The sequence below is a fragment of the Tachyglossus aculeatus genome, unplaced genomic scaffold (genome assembly GCF_015852505.1).
Source record: "Tachyglossus aculeatus isolate mTacAcu1 unplaced genomic scaffold, mTacAcu1.pri scaffold_151_arrow_ctg1, whole genome shotgun sequence".
NCBI classification, from domain to species: Eukaryota; Metazoa; Chordata; class Mammalia; order Monotremata; family Tachyglossidae; genus Tachyglossus; species Tachyglossus aculeatus.
The window spans coordinates 643030-656936 of record NW_024044874.1 but is presented as its reverse complement, the minus strand read 5'-3'; positions in this window follow the sequence as shown (position 1 = coordinate 656936).

The following is a 13907-nucleotide window of genomic DNA, read 5'->3' as shown; positions in this document are numbered from 1 at the left end:
CGGGGACTAGGGCCACGAGGCAGAGGAGTACCCGGCCCGGAATACAGGGGGGACCAGGTCTGGGAGGCAGAGGGGTACCTGATAGGGAAGACAGGTGGACCAGGTCCGGGAGGCAGGGGGAACTAGGACACGAATAAGAGGGGACTCAGGCAGGATGGAGAGAAGGGCCAGGGCTTGGAGGTAGAGGGAGACGAGTGCTGGCAGGCAGAGGGGGACCAGGGCAGGGTAGCAGTGGGGAGACCAGGACTGAGAATCAGGGGGAGACAGGGGCCTGGAGGCAGGGAAGGACAGGGCTAGGAGAAAGAGGGGTACCTGCGCCAGGTGAAGGGGGACCAGGGCCGGGAGGCAGAGGGGGACCAGGGCCGGGAGGCAGAGGGGAACCAGTGCCAGTAGACAGGGAGACCAGGGCCGGGTGGCAGAAGGGTACCTGGGCCGGGAGACAGGGGACCCAGGGCCGGGAGGTATAGTGGTACCTGGGCCGGGAGACAGAGGGAGTAGGGCCTGGAGGCTGAGGCGGACCAGGGCCGGCAAGCTGAGGGGAACCAGGGCCACGAGGCCGAGTGGGACCAGGGCCAGGAAACGGGGACCCGGGCCCGCAGGTAGGGCGGTACCTCTGCTTCCCTACCCTTGTTCCCCTTGCTTCTCCGATGTAAAGGGGAACTAGGGCTGAAAGCCAGAAGGGGACCGGGGACGAGAGGCACGGGTGGACCAAGGCAGGCTGGCAGATGGGTACCTGGGCTGGGAGGCAGAGATGACCAGGGCAGAGAAGCGGGAGGGACAAGGGCAGGGAGGCAGAGGGGTCCCTGGGCCAGGAGGCAGAGGGGTACGAGAGCCGAGAAGTGGCGAGGACCATGGCGGGTAGGCAGAGGGGTACCTGGGCTGGGAGAAAGAACCTAGGCCGTTAGGTAGAGGGTCCTTGGGCCATGACAGACAGAAGGGCCAGGGCCTTGAAGTAGAGTGCCAACAGGGAGACCAAGGCCCGGTGGTAGAGGGGACACATGGCCAGGACGGAGAGAGACCCAGTGACCTGGAGGTAGACGGAGACCTGGGCCCGGAGGCTCAAAGGGACCAGGGCTGGGAAACAGAGGGTGACCAGGGCCTGGCAGAAGAGGGGGACCAGTATTGGGTGGCAGAGGGGTAGCTGGGCCTGTAGACAGGGGTACATAGGCCGGTAGGTAGAGGAAATCCAGTGCCGGGGCGGAGAGATAGGCCAGGGTCTGGAGGAAGAGGGAGACCAGGGCTGGCAGCTACAAGGGGATCAGTGACGGGAAGCACAGGGGGACCAGGGCCCAGAGTTACGAGGCGCCGAGGGCTGGGAGTGACCGGGGCACCAATGCCCGTAGTCAGAAGGCGACCAGGTCCGGACAGAAGATGGGGACCAATTCAGGGATGTGGATTGGACTTCGGGCCATAGGGAGAGGGGGACCGGGGCCAGACAGTAAGGTGGGACCAATGCTGAAATGCAGTGGGGTATCAGGGCCAGGAGGCAGAAGGGGACCATGGCCAGGAGGCAGAAGTATACATTGACCGGGAGATAGGAGGATCAGGGCCGGTTGGTAGATGGGACCCAGGGCCGGGAAGGAGAGAGACCCAAAGGGCTGGAGGTAGAGGGAGACCAGGGCCGGGATGCAGAAAGGGACCAGGGCCGGGAGGTAGAGAGGGAATAGGGCCGGATGGCAGAGAATGACCAGGGCTGGGAGGCACAGAGGGACCTGGGCAGGGAGGCAGAGGGGGACCAGGGAGGGGAGGCAGAGCGGGACCGGGGCCAGGAGGCAGAGGGTTACCTGGGTCGGGAGATGGGGGACCAGGGCATGATGGCAGAGAGATACCGGCGCCAGGAGACGGGGGACTAGGGCCGGGAGGTAGAGGGGACAAAGGGCTGGGACAGAGAGAGACCCAAGGGGCTGGAGGTAGAAGGAGACCAGGGCCGGGAGGCACAGAAGGACCAGGGCCGGGAGACAGAGGGGGACCAGGGCAGGCTGGCAGAGTGGGACCAGGGCCAGGAGGCAGAAGGGTACCTGTGGCGGGAGACAGGGAGACCAGGGCCGGGAAGCAGAGGGGGACGAGGGCAGGCGGGCAGAGTGTGACCAGGGCCAGGAGGCAGAAGGGTGCCTGGGCTGCGAGACAGGGGCACCAGGGCCGGGTGGCAGGGGGAGACCTAGACGGGGACCAGGGAGACCAGGGCCTGGAGGTAGAGCGGTACCCGGGTCGGGAGATAGGGGGATCAGGGCCAGGTAGTGGAGGGGGCCCAGGGCCGGGAAGGAGAGAGACACAAGGGTCTGGAGGTAGACGGAGTCTAGGTCGAGGAGGCAGAGTGGCACCTGTCCTGGGGGGCATAGGGGGACCAGGGCCGGGAGCTACGAGGAGATGAGGGCTGGGATGACCCAGGTCAACAATACCGCTAGGTAGAGAGGGACCAGGTCTGGGCGGAAGATGGGGATTGAGGCGGGGACGTAGAGGGGACCTAGGGCTGGAGGGAGAAGGGGACCAGGGATGGAAGGTTGGCAGGGGGACCAGGGTCTGAATGTAAAATGGGGTCAGGGCTGCAAGGCACAGGGGTCCAGGGCCGAGAGGCTGGGGGGACCAGGGCAGAGGCATATGGGGAACAAGGCCAGGAGGCAGAATCGTACCTGGGCAAGGAGACGGGGGGACTAGGGCCAGGAGCTAGAGGGTACTGAGGGCCGGGATGGAGAGAGACCCAAGGGGCTGGAGGTAGAAGGAGATCAGGCCCAGGATGCAGAGGGGGAACAGGGCAGATCGTCAGAGTGAAAACAGGGCCAGAAGACAGAGGGATACCGGGGGCGGGAGGCAAAGTGGGACCGGGGCTGAAAATTGGGAGGGACCAGGGTAGAGAGGCAGAAGGGGACCAGGGCCATGAGGCCGAGGGGGATCAAGGATGGGAGGCAAGGGGGACCGTGGCTGGGAGACAGAGGGGGATCCGGGCCGGGAGGCAGTAGGGTACCTTGGCCGGGAGACAGAGGGGGACCAGGGCCTGGAGGCATAGTGGTTCCAGGGCAGGTATTCAGAGGGGGTACCAGGGTCAGAGGTCAGAAGGGTACCTGGACCGGGATGCAGGGAGATCAAGGCTGGGGGTCAGAGGGTTAACTGGGCCGAGAGATGGGGAAGCAGGACAGGGAGGCAGAGGGTGACCAGGACCAAGAGACTGTGGCCTGCCTGGGCCGGAAGGTCGAGAGGGACCGGGAACTCGAAGTGGGGTTGTCCAGGGCCAAGAGGCAGAGGGGGCCAGGGCCTGGAGGCCTAGAGGCACCAGGACAGGTAGGCAGAGGGGGATCAGGGCCAGAAGGCAGAGGGGTACCTGGGCCGGGTGACAGGGGACCTGGTCATGGAGGCAAAGGGGAACTAGGGCCGAGAAGCAGGGCGGTTCCAGGGAAGGGAGTCAGAGGGGGGACCAGGGTGGGAAGGCAGAGGGGGACCAGGGTGGGGAGGTATTGCGGTGCCTGGGACGGGAGACAGGTGGATCAGGGCCAGGAGGTAGAGGGGACCAAGGGCCGGGATGGAGAGAGACCCAAGGGCTTTGGGATAGAAAGAAACTAAGTTCGGGCTTCTCAGAGGGACCAGGGACGGAAGGCAGAGGGTGACCTGGGCCAGGAAGCAGAGGGGTACCTGAGACGGGAGACGAAGTGGGACCAGGAACGGAGAAGCAGCGGCGACAAGGGCAGGGAGGCTGAGGGGGACCAGGTCCTGGAGGCCGAGGGAGAACAGAGCCTGGAGGCGGAAAGGGACCAGGACTAGGAGGCAGAGGAGTACCTGGACCAGGAAACAGAGGGACCAGGGCCAGGAGGTAGGCGAGACCCGGGACCAGGATCGGGAGAGGGACCAGGGCATGGTGGTTGAGGGAGACCAGGGATAGGAGACACAGAGGAACAAGGGCTGGGAGCCATATGTGGATCAAGTGAGACAGAGGGGGACCAGGGCCAGGAGGCAGAGGGGTACGTGGGCCGTGAGGCAAAGTGGGACCAGGGTCAAGAAGCAGGGGCGTCAAGGGACGGGAGTCAGAGAGGTACCAGGTTTGGGAAACTGAGGAGCACCAGGGCCAGTAAGTAGATGGGGACCAGGGCAGCTAGGCAGACGGGGACCAGGGCCAGGAGGCACAGGGATTACCTGGGCCGGGAGTTCGGGGACCCGGGCTGGGAGGCAGAGCAGGACCTGTGCTGGGAGGCAGATGGGGACCAAGGCAGGTAGGCAGAGAGGTACCTCGACCAGGAGGTAGGGGGGACCAGCGCAGAGAGGCAGAGGTTTCCCAGGGTCAGACACTGGGGGACCAGAGCCAAGAGGCAGAGGGGGCCCATGGCTGAGTGGTGACGGTTGGCAGGGACCGGGAAGCAGAAGGGAGCCTAGGCCAGGAGACAGGGGGACCACGGCCTTGAGGCAGAGGGGGACCAGGGTCAGGAGACGGGCAGCAGGGCCGGGAGGTATATCGGACACAGCGCTGGGACGGAGAGGGGGACCCAGGCCTGGAGGCAGAGTCGGACTCGTGCTTGAAGGCATAGTGGCACCAGAGCAGGTAGGATGAGGGGGACCTGGGGCAGGAGGCAGAGGGGTACCTGGGCCGGGAAATAGGGGACCAGGGCCGGGAAGCCGAGGGGGATCAGGGCTGGGAGGTAGATGGCGACCTGGGCAGGTAGGCAGAGCGGCACCAGGGCCAGGAGGCAGAGGGTTATCTGAGCCGGGAGACGGGGGACCAGGGCTGGGAGGCAGTGCGGGACCAGGACCGGGAGACAGAGGGGTACTTGGGCCAGGAGGCAGGGGGAGCAGGGCAGGAAGACAGAGTGTTACCTGGACCAAGGGCAGGGGGATCAGGACAGGGAGGCAGAGGTGTCCCTGGGCCAGACCCAGGGGGACCAGAGCCGAGTGTCGACGGGTGCAAGGACCGGCAGGCAGAAGGGAGCCTGGGTCGGGAGACTGGGGGACCACGGACTAGAGGCAGAGGGGGACCAGGTCCAGGAGGCGGGCAGCAGGGCCTGGAGGTATATAGGACCCAGGGCTGGGGCGGATAGGGTGACTCAGGCCTGGAGGCAGAGGGGGACCCGGGCCTGGAGGCATAGTGGGACCAGGGCAGGTAGAAAGAGGGGGACCAGGGCCAGAAGGCAGAGGGTTGCCTGGGCCGGGAGACAGGGGAACCTGGGCTGGAAGGCAGAGGGGTACCTGGACCAGGAGACAGGGGGACCAGGGCTGAATGGCAGAGGGGGATCAGGGCCAGGAGGCAGATTGGGACCAGGACGGTTAGGCCGAGGGGGATCAGGGTCCGGAGGCAGAGTGGTACCTAGGCCGGCAGATAGGGGGATCAGGGCCTGGAGGCAGAGCGTTAACTGGGCCGAGAGAAGGGGAACCAGGGCCAGGAGGCAGAGGGTGACCAGGGCCAGGGGTCTGAGGCGTACCTGAGCCGGGAGGCAGAGAGGAACCAGGGCTGGGAAGCAGAGGGGGGACGAGGGCCAGGAGGCAGAGGGGTACCCCCACCGGGAGGCAGATGGGGACAAGGGCTGAGTGGCGCTCGGGACCAGGGCAGGGAGACAGAAGTGGACTAGAACTGGGAGGCAGAGGGGGACCAGGGCAGTGTGGCAGAGGGGTACCTGGGCTGGGAGACGGAGTCCCGGTCTGATAGCCTGAAGGGGACCTAGTACAAGAGGCACTTGGGGATCTTGGCCAGGAGGCAGAGGGAGACCAGGGCTGAGAGGCCTTGGGGACCAGGGAAGGGGGCAGAGGGGGACCAGGACTGGAAGGCAGAGGGTTACCTGGCCTGGGAGGCAGAGGGGAATCAGGCTCAAGAGGCAGAGGGTACCTGGGCCGATGCTCGGGTGGTGGACTTGGCCGGGGAGGCAGAGAGGGACCTGGGTGGGAGACTGGGGGACCAATGCCGGGAGGTAGAGGGGACCAGGGCCGGCACGGAGAGAGACCCAATGGCCTGGAGGTAGAAGTAGACCAGAGCCGGTAGTAGCAGAGGGACCAGGGCCAGTAGGCAGGGGGAACCAGTTGTTGGCAGCAGAAGGGGGCCAGGGCCAGGAGGCAGAAGGGTACCTGGGCCAGGAGACGGGGACCAGGGCCGGGAGGTAGAGGGGACCCAGGGCCAGGAGGGAGAGAGACCCAAGAGCCTGAAGGGAGAAGGGAACCAAGGACGGAAAGTACAGAGGGATCAGGGTCGTGAGGTAGAGGTTGACTAGTGCTGGGCGGCAGAGGGTGACCAGGGCCAGGAGTCAGAGGGGTTCATGGGCCAGGGGACAGGGGGACAAGGGCAGGGAGGCAGATTGGAACCAGGGCAGGGAGGCAGAGTGCGAAGAGTGTGGGGAAGCAGAGGGGGACCATGGCCACGAGGCAGAGGAGTACCCGGCCCGGAAGACAGGGGGGACCAGGTCTGGGAGGCTGAGGGGTACCTGATTGGGGAGAAAGATGGATCAGTTCCTGGAGGCAGGGGGACCTAGGACGCGACGAAGAGAGGACCCAGGCAGGATGGAGAGAGGGGCCAGGGCCTGGAGGTAGAGGGAGACGAGTGCTGGCAGGCAGAGGGGAACCAGGGCAGGGTGGCAGTGGGGAGACCAAGAATGAGAAGCCGGGGCAGACAAGGGCCTGGAGGAAGGGAGGGACAGGGCTAGGAGACGGAGGGGTACCTGCGCCAGGAGACGGGGGACCAGGGCCGGAATGCGGAGGGGAACCAGGGCAGGGGGACAGGGGGAGTAGGGCCTGGAGGCTGAGGGTGCCAGGGCCAGCAGGCTGAGGGGAACCAAGGCCAGGAGGCCGAGGGGGACCAGGGTCTGGAAACGGTGACCCAGGCCTGCATATAGGGCGGTACCTCTGCTTCCCTACTCTTGTTCCCCTTGCTTCTCGGATGTAAAGGGGAACTAGGGCTGAAAAGTGAAGGGAGACCGGGGACGAGAGGCACGGGTGGACCAAGGCAGGCTGGCAGAGGGGTACCTGGGCTGGGAGGCAGAGGGAACCAGTGCCGAGAAGCGGGAGGGACAAGGGCAGGGAGGCAAAGGGGTCCCTGGGCCAGGAGGGAGAGGGGTACCAGAGCCGAAAAGTGGCGAGGACCAGGGCGGGTAGGCAGAGGGGTACCTGGGCTGGGATTCAGAACCAAGGCCGGAAGGTAGGGGGTCCTTGGGCCATGACGGAGAGAGGGGCCAGGGCCTAGAAGTAGAGTGCGAACAAGGGGACCAAGGCCCGGCTGTAGAGGGGACACATGGCCAGGACGGAGAGAGACCCAGTGACCTGCAGGAAGACGGGAGACCAGGGCCCGGAGGCTCAAAGGGGCCAGGGCCGGGAAGCAGAGGGTGACCATGGCCTGGCAGCAGAGGGGGACCAGTGAAGGGAGGCAGAAGGGTACCTGGGCCTGTAGAAAGGGATACCTAGGCCGTTAGGTAGAGGGAGACCAGGGCCGGGAGGCAGAGAAGGACCAGGGTCGGGAGGCAGAGAATGAACTGGGCTGGAAGGCACAGAGGGACCTGGGCAGAGAAGCAGAGGGGGACCAGGGCGGGGAGGCAGAGGGGGACCAGGGCCAGGAGGCAGAGGGTTACCTGGGTCGGGAGATGGGGGACCAGGGCATGATGGCAGAGAGATACCTGGGCAGGGAAACGGGAGACTAGGGCCGGGAGGTAGAGGGGACCGAGGGCCGGGAAAAAGAGAGACCCAAGTGGCTGGAGGTCGAAGGAGACCAGGGCCGTGAGGCGCAGAATTACCAGGGCCGGGGTGACAGAGGGGGACCAGGGCAGGCTGGCAGAGTGGGACCAGGGCCAGGAGGCAGAAGGGTACCTGGGCCGGGAGACAGGGAGACCAGGGCCGGGAGGCAGAGATGTACCTGGGCCGCGATGCAGAGGGGGACCAGGGCAGGCTGGCAGAGTGGGACCAGGGCCAGGAGGCAGAAGGGTACCTGGGCCGGGAGACAGGGAGACCAGTGCCGGGAGTCAGAGGTGAACCTGGGCCGGGAGGCAGAGGGGGACCAGGGCAGGCTGGCAGAGTGTGACCGGGGCCAGGAAGCATAAGGGTACCTGCGCTGGGAGACAGGGGTACCAGGGCCGGGAGGCAGGGGGAGACCTGGACCGGGGAACAGGGGGACCAGGGCCTGGAGTTAGAGCGTTACCAGTTTCGGGAGTCAGGGGGATAAGGGCCAGTTGGTGGAGGGGACCCAGGGCCGTGAAGGAGAGAGACACAAGGGTCTGGAGGTAGACGGAGTCTAGGTCCAGGAGGCAGAGTGGCACCTGGGCCCGGGGGCAGAGGGGGACCAGGGCCGGGAGCTCCATGGAGACGCGGGCTGGGAAGACCCAGGTCATCAATAGCGCTAGGCAGAGAGGGACCAAGTCTGGGCGGAAGATGGGGAGTCAGGCGGGGAGGTAGAGGGGACCTAGGGCTGTAGGTAGAAGGGGACCAGGGATGGAAGGTTGGCAGGGGGACCAGGGTCAGAGAGTAAAGTGGGGTTAGGGCTGAAAGGCATAGGGGTCCAAGGCCGAGATCCTGGGGGGACCAGGGCAGAGAGGCATATGGGGACCAAGGCCAGGAGGCAGAATCGTACCTGGGCAAGGACACGGGGAGACTAGGGCCAGGAGCTAGAGGGTACTCAGGGCCGGGACGGAGAGAGACCCAAGGTGCTGGAGGTAGAAGGAGATCAGGCCCAGGAGGCAGAGGGGGACCAGGGCAGATCGTCAGAGTGGGAACAGGGCCAGAAGACAGAGGGATACCGGGGCCGGGAGACAAAGTGGGACCGGGGCTGAAAATTGGGAGGGACCAGGGTAGAGAGGCAGAAGGGGACCAGGGCCAGGAGGCCGAGGGGGACCAAGGATCGGAGGCAAGGGGGACCGTGGCTGGGAAACAGAGGGAGAACCGGGCCGGGAGGTAGTAAGGTACCTTGGCCGGGAGGCAGAGGGGGGCCAGGGCCTGGAGGCATAGTGGTTCCAGGGCAGGTATTCGTAGGGGGACCAGGGCCAGAAGGCAGAAGTGTACCTGGACCGGGATGCAAGGAGATCAAGGCTGGGGGTCAGAGGGTTAACTGGGCCGAGAGATGGGGAAGCAGGGCAGGGAGGCAGAGCGTGACCAGGACCAGGAGGCTGTGGCCTAACTGGGCCGGGAGGTAGAGAGAGACCAGGACCTAGAAGTGGGGGTGTCCAGTGCCAAGAGGCAGAGGGGGACCAGGGCCTGGAGGCCTAGTGGCACCAGGACAGGTGGGCAAAGGTGGATCAGGGCCAGAATGCAGAGGGGTACCTTGCCTGGTGAGAGGGGGACCTGGTCTGGGAGGCAAAGGGGAACCAGGGCCGAGAAGCAGGGCCATACCAGGGAAGGGGGGCAGAGGGGGATCAGGGTGGGATAGGTTCCCTTGGTGACCTCATTCGCTCCCACGGCTTCAACTATCATCTCTACGCTGATGACACCCAGATCTACATCTCTGCCCCTGCTCTCTCCCCCTCCCTCCAGGCTCGCATCTCCTCCTGCCTTCAGGACATCTCCATCTGGATGTCCGCCCGCCACCTAAAGCTCAACATGTCGAAGACTGAGCTCCTTGTCTTCCCTCCCAAACCTTGTCCTCTCCCTGACTTTCCCATCTCTGTTGACGGCACTACCATCCTTCCCGTCTCACAAGCCCGCAACCTTGGTGTCATCCTCGACTCCGCTCTCTCATTCACCCCTCACATCCAAGCCGTGACCAAAACCTGCCGGGCTCAGCTCCGCAACATTGCCAAGATCCGCCCTTTCCTCTCCATCCAAACCGCTACCCTGCTCATTCAAGCTCTCATCCTATCCCGTCTGGACTACTGCACTAGCCTTCTCTCTGATCTCCCATCCTCGTGTCTCTCTCCACTTCAATCCATACTTCATGCTGCTGCCCGGATTATCTTTGTCCAGAAACTCTCTGGACATATTACTCCCCTCCTCAAAAACCTCCAATGGCTACCGATCAATCTGCGCATCAGGCAGAAACTCCTCACCCTGGGCTTCAAGGCTGTCCATCACCTCGCCCCCTCCTACCTCACCTCCCTTCTCTCCTTCTACAGCCCAGCCCGCACCCTCCGCTCCTCCACCACTAATCTCCTCACTGTACCTCGCTCTCGCCTGTCCCGCCACCGACCCCCGGCCCACGTCATCCCCCGGGCCTGGAATGCCCTCCCTCTACCCATCCGCCAAGCTAGCTCTCTTCCTCCCTTCAAGGCCCTGCTGAGAGCTCACCTCCTCCAGGAGGCCTTCCCAGACTGAGCCCCTTCTTTCCTCTCCCCCTCGTCCCCCCTCCATCCCCCCGTCTTACCTCCTTCCCTTCCCCACAGCACCTGTATATATGTATATATGGTTGTACATATTTATTACTCTGTTTATTTATTTATTTATTTATTTATTTTACTTTATCCTACTTATTTTATTTTGTTGGTATGTTTGGTTCTGTTCTCTGTCTTCCCCTTTTAGACTGTGAGCCCACTGTTGGGTAGGGACTGTCTCTATGTGATGTCAATTTGTACTTCCCAAGCGCTTAGTACAGTGCTCTACACATAGTAAGCGCTCAATAAATACGATTGATTGATTGATTGATTAGGACAGTGCTCTGCATGTAGTAAGTGCTCAATAAATATGACCGACTGACTGACTGAGCAGTGTGTCCCTGTTTTTCCCTCTTGAAACCAACCCTAATTTATTTTCCCTATCCAAGTGCAACAGGCTATTTCAATAATAATGGTAGTAGTAATACCACCTGCAGCAGCGGTAGTAATAATAATAATAATAATAATGGCATTTATTAAGCGCTTACTATGTTCAAAGCCCTGTTCTAAGCGCTGGGGAGGTTACAAGGTGATCAGGTTGTCACTCGGGGGGCTCAAAGTCTTAATCCCCATTTTACTGATGAGGGAACTGAGGCTCAGAGAAGTTAAGTGACTTGCCCAAAGTCACACAGCTGACAATTGGCAGAGCCGGGATTTGAGCCCATGACCTCTGACTCCAAAGCCCGTGCCCTTTCCACTGAGTAGTAGTAGCAGCAGCAGCAGTAGTAGTAGTTGCATTGGAAACAGTGAGTTCCAGCGCTAAGAGCTCAGGACTAGGAGTTACTGGCATATTTTGTGTTTTGGAGAAAGTATCTTAACTTCCTTAAGCCTCAGGTTCCTTATGGGTAAAATGGGTAAGGTGGATTGTGATGCCCTGTGTGGGACACCAACCGTGCCCAATTTTATAACCTTATAGCTACTCCAGCTCTTAGAATATAGTAAGCATTGAAGAAATATTATTTAAAAATCAGAGTATCGATTCTAAAGGTGGTAGCAGCAATGATAATAATAATGATAATCATGGTATTCAGTAAGCCCTATACTCCCAGTAATAATAATAATGATAATAATAATGGCATTTGTTAAGCTCTTACTATGTGCAAAGCACTCTTCTAAGCGCTCGGGAGGATACAAGGTGATCAGGTTGTCCCATGTGGGGCTCACAGTCATAATCCCCATTTTACAGATGAGGGAACTGAAGCCCAGAGAAGTTAATTGACTTGCCCAAAGTCACACAGCTGACAAGTGGTGGAGCTGGGATCAGAACCCATGACCTCTGACTCCCAACCCCGTGCTCTTTCCACTGAGCCACGCTGTATAGGGCTCACTGTCTTAACCCCCATTTTACAGATGTGGAAATTGAGGCCCAAAGGAGTTAAGTGACTTACCCAAGGTCACACAGCAGACACAGCAGACAAGACTGAGCCCCTTCCTTCCTCTCCCCCTCGTCCACCTCTCCATCCCCCCCATCTTACCTCCTTCCCTTCCCCACAGCACCTGTATATATGTATCTATGCTTGTACATATTTATTACTCTATTTATTTATTTTACTTGTACATATCTATTCTTTTTATTTTATTTTGTTAGTATGTTTGGTTTTGTTCTCTGTCTCCCCCTTCTAGACTGTGAGCCCACTGTTGGGTAGGGACTGTCTCTATATGTTGCCAATTTGTACTTCCCAAGCGCTTAGTACAGTGCTCTGCACATAGTAACCGCTCAATAAATATGATTGATGATGATGATAGCAGAGGGGGATCAGGGTAGGGAGGTATTGAGGTGCCTGGGCCGGGAGACAGGTGGACCAGGGCCAGGAGGCAGAGGGGACCAAGGGCCGGGATGGAGAGAGACCCAAGGGCCTGGGGATAGACAGAAACTAAGTCCGGGCTTCACAGAGGGACCAGGGACGGGAGGCATAGGGTGACCTAGGCCAGGAAGCAGAGCGGTACCTGAGACGGGAGGCTAAGGGGGACCAGTACGGAGAAGCAGCGGCGACAAGGGCAGGGAGTTTGAGGGGGACCAGGTCCGGGAGGCCGAGGGAGACCAGAGCCTGGAGGCGGAGAGGGACCAGGACTAGGAGGCAGAGGGCTACCTGGACCAGGAAACAGAGGGACCAGGGCCAGTAGGTAGGGGTGACCCGGGGCCAGGATTGAGAGAGGGACCAGGGCATGGAGGTTGAGGGAGTCCAGGGCTAGGAGGCACAGAGGAACAAGGGCTGGGAGCCAGATGGGGATCAAGGGAGACCGAGGGGAACCAGGGCCAGGATACAGAGGGGTACCTGGGCAATGAGGCAAAGTGGGACCAGGGTCGAGAAGCAGGGACGACAAGGGCAGGGAGGCAGAAGGGTACCAGGGTTGGGAAACTGAGGAGCACCAGGGCCAGTAAGTAGATGGGGACCAGGGCAGGTAGGCAGAGTGGGACCAGGGCCAGTAGGCCCAGGGGTACCTGGGCCGTGAGTTCGGGGACCCGGGCTGGGAGACAGGGGAGGACCAGTGCTGGGAGGCCGATGGGGACCAAGGCAGGTAAGCAGAGGGGTACCTGGACCAGCAGGCAGGGGGACCAAGGCAGGGAGGCAGAGGTGTCCCTGGGCCAGACACAGGGGGACCAGAGGTGAGAGGCAGAGGGGGCCCAGGGCTGAGTGGTGACGGGTGGCAGGGACCGGGAAGCAGAAGGGAGCCTGGGCCAGAAGACAGGGGGACCACGGCCTAGAGGCAGAGGGGTACCAGGGTCAGGAGGCGGGCAGCAGGGCCGGGTAGTATATCGGACCCAGCGTTGGGACGGAGAGGGGGATCCCGGCCTGGAGGCAGAGGGGGACCAGGGCTTGAAGGCATAGTGGGACCAGAGCCGGTAGGAAGAGGGGGACCAGGGCCGGGAGGCAGAGAGGTACCTGGGCCGGGAGATGGGGGACCAGGGCTTGGAGGCCGAGGGGGACTAGGGCTGGGAGGCAGATGGCGACCAGGGCAGGTAGGCATAGGGGCACCAGGGCCAGGAGACAGAGGGTTATCTGAGCCGGAAGACCGGGGACCAGGGCTGGGAGGCAGTGCGGGACCAGGGCCGGGAGGCAGAGGGGTACCTAGGCAAGGAGTCAGGGGGAGCAGGGCAGGGAGGCAGAGGGGCACCAGGGCCAGGAGACAGAGGGTTATCTGAGCCGGAAGACCGGGGACCAGGGCTGGGAGGCAGTGCGGGACCAGGGCCGGGAGGCAGAGGGGTACCTAGGCAAGGAGTCAGGGGGAGCAGGGCAGGGAGGCAGAGGGGTACCTGGACCAAGAGGCACGGGGATCAGGACAGGGAGGAAGAGGTGTCCCTGGGCCAGACCCAGGGCGACCAGAGCCGAGAGGCGTCGAGGGGCAAGGACCCGGAGGCAGAAGGGAGCCTGGGCCGGGAGACTGGGGAACCACGGCCAAGAGGCTGAGGGGGACCAGGTCCAGAAGGCGGGCAGAAGGGCCGGGTGGGATATCGGACTCAGGGCTGGGACGGGGGTGGGCGACCCAGGCCTGGAGGCAGAGGGGGACCCGGTCCTGGAGGCATACTGGGACCAGGGCAGGTAGGAAGAGGGGGACCAGGGCCAGAAGGCAGAGGGGTGCCTGGGCCGGGAGACAGGGGAACCTGGGCTGGAAGGCCGAGGGGTACCTGGACCAGGAGACAGGGGGACCAGGGCTGAA